A 3,316-nucleotide genomic window follows, 5' to 3' on the forward strand; every position below is an offset into this window, starting at 1 on the left:
ATTTGAGATTTTTGTGGAGCAGTTTGCATTTGGTTGGCTTATCACTTATGCAGCTTGGATGCTATTTGGCCCTTAATGCCCCGATTATGGATCTTGGATTTACTTGGATGCAGATACATGTTTGAGTAGTGCTTGCTCCATCTCCTTGCAGAGCCCCCTTGGCTTATAACAATCGTACGAGGCATGCTCCTCTAGATCTTATCCATTGTGCAATATATGGACCTATGCCTTCTCAGTCACTTGGTGGAGCTTCATACTTTGTGACCTTTGTTGATCATGCTATCCACTGTGTTTGGGCTTTTCCCTTGGTGCAGATTGAGGATGTTGCAGTTATGCTTGACAGGTTTATGAATTCTGCTGGTAGTAGGCCTAGGTGCTTGCAGATGGATTATGAGAGTCATGCTCTCTCTCCCAGATTTCGGATCTCTTGTCAGCATTATGACATTGATTTCTTGTGCCCACGGTATTATGGGATTGCTCATGGCATGTGCCTGACCTTACAGCCAAAGGTTGCTTCTATGCTTACCACAACTGCGTTGTCTTATGGCTTTTGGGATGAGGCCCTTATGACGATAGTCTATTTGGTTAATAGGACGCCGTGCTTAACCTTGGATGGTAGTACACCCCATGAGGCATGGAGTGGCATGCAGCCATCCTATGATTACTTGAGGATGTTTGGCTACCAGGCATTTGTACGTATGCCACATGAGCCTATGTCACATAGATGTATCCTCCTTGGTTATGGAGATGGTGACTTTAAGGCCTACAGATTATGGGATTTGGATGCCCAGCAGGTCATATGCAGCCATCATGCTGTCTTCTATGAGACGCAGACACCTTTCAAGCCTCTTGATGAGCGTTCAATATGCTTTATGGCCGATTTCACAGTAGCTATAATGCCATTACAGCAAGTCGTTTATGCAAAAAATGAGGCACTTATTGGCCTAGATGGCATAGTTATGCATACAGTTAGGGTCAGGATGTTGGTGGTCAGTTGCTAAACCCCTTGCAGGTTCATGAGAGTTGTTTTCTTGTAGTTTTGCAAGTTGGACAACCAGCCATATGTCAGTCTTCCGCTTCGCTGAGGCCACATATAGTCTTGAGACCCTATTGGACGAGTGTCTGGGATGTTGGCTCTCTTTCAGTGATTGACTCTAGAGAGTTTGATTGCTCTCCACTGTCTTGTATGCACCACGCTGATGCTATGCGTGACTCTGATGCTTTGCAACCATGCAGTGATGAGTCGTGCTTGCTTCATGAGAAGCATTCTTGGATTGCTCCATTATATGGAGCTGCGGAATTGCTTATCTCTTGGATGTCATGGACTCAGGGATGCTTGACTCTTCTTCGGCAGAGGTTCCCAATACTTCTTGCACAACTCGCTTTCTGATTGGGCGTTGGGTGAAATGTCATGATTCCTCACCTTGTCTTTTTTTTTCTTTTCTTTGTTTTCACTCCCCAGCCACATTGGCCTTTTAGTAGGAGGTTGTTGGGGTAAAAGGCCTCTGGGCCTGCCCGTGTACACTGTGATCACCCATTCTTTATTCATATATAATATGATAGTGCAATGAGATTGTCAGTTCAATTGGACAACACCTATATTGTGTGTGCTCTTCTCTCCTGTATCTTCCTCTTCTCCTTCTCCACTACCATTGCATCCCCTTCATCATGGAGTACAACACTTTCTTCCAATAGCAGACTAAGGATTTATGAAATCCCTCGCAGTGCTCTAGCACAGCTGTCGTACCTTTCCCCTAAGATAATTTACAATTCGGGTTTTGAGACCAAACCGTAGGTAAGTTAGTGAATTGGCCCTTCCTAGAGTTTCTTCCTAGCGTTTGTTTTTGAGGTAACCTCTCGGCTAACCGAGACCACCTTGCCATAGGACTGGATTTTTCGGGAATCCATCCACCCGCTTCCCTCTATGGAAGTTCTTAGTTATCTAATTACCTACCACATTACGTGAAACATATAAAAATAGCTTCATTAATTAAACAGAATCCTACTATGCACATTTGTTTGTTTGCGTAATTTACTCATAGACATACAATTATAATAAAACAAATTCATTGATTATGTTCCATAATGTGTGTTTTCCCTCCCACACAGGAGAAAATTTATAATTTCATGTGCCGCCTCATTTGGTGCATCTGCACATCACCAAGATCAAATCCACCTATAGCTAGGGTTTTTAGGTGTCCCAAGTAGAACTTGGGCCATACAGGGGACCAAGTAGTTCCTAGATGCGTAAAGGATTTCCTAGCCAGAGCCCCCTTGGCACCTTAACCACCTCCTACTTAATATGATCCTTGCTGGGAGACCTCTTGCCATCGGAGTTGGCGGTCAATGCTTCCCCACTGGTAAAAACATCCCCTCTTGTTTTTTCCCTTATCTTGCATGCCATGATTTGACCAATCACTAAGGATTGTGGTCCTCTTCGCATTCCTAGAGGTGATGTTCTCTTGCGGTGTGACTCTTGAGCTTCTCTCTCTCAGCAAGTCATCCACACATATTGCCTCTTCAAAGAGCTTGGCCTTATAGATTGTCATTTCAGATTTGAGTTAGTAGCTAAGGCCTTATAGATCTCTTCATTTCAGATTCCGTTGATAAACACAATGGAGATTGCTCTCTCATTGGGTCGCTCCGTCACTAGAATCCTTGTTTAGAGACTTCTCATGTGAGTGACATAGTCTCAGATTTCTTCCTCTTCTTTGACATTCATCAATTTGACAATGAGGTTGTTTGAGTATCTGGCCTCAAAAAATCTTTTAATGAAAATATCATTTATATTATTGAAGTTATTGTGTTCAACATTGTCTAGGCTAGTAAACCAAGTTCATCCCTTGTCCCCTAGGCAAAGTCCAAAAGCTTAAGCACACTGAGCGGGGTCCATGAGGCTATTTGCCTCGCATACTTGCTCAAACTGCTCAATGAATCTATAAGGATCATTACATGTCTATTTATCAAGTTGCTTTGCAATTATAGGTATATTGGTCTAGCTTCTAGTATTTGGGTTGATTCCCAGTCCAGCTGGCAAGGAAGGCTACACTGCTTTGCTCTGTGGTAGTGTTATCTAACAACCCATTTGTGAGACACTCACTCAATGTAAGATCAACGTTCAATGCTCTCTCCCTATCGACATGTCCTCTAGCTCTGTTCTTGCCTGTGATGACTAGAACCTATTGGACCTCGTTAAGCTCTATTTCTTGGCATAGCCTCCTCTGAGCACGTTGCCCCTCTTGGTTGTAGTTAGCTAAGCATTGCAGGGAAACTCTTCCTAGTCTCCTCTCCTCCTCGAGATTAGCTAACTATGATT

This window comes from Lygodium microphyllum, chromosome 10, assembly GCF_053477565.2.
Source record: "Lygodium microphyllum isolate KBCC chromosome 10, Lygodium_microphyllum_v1.1.10, whole genome shotgun sequence".
Lineage (NCBI taxonomy): Eukaryota > Viridiplantae > Streptophyta > Polypodiopsida > Schizaeales > Lygodiaceae > Lygodium > Lygodium microphyllum.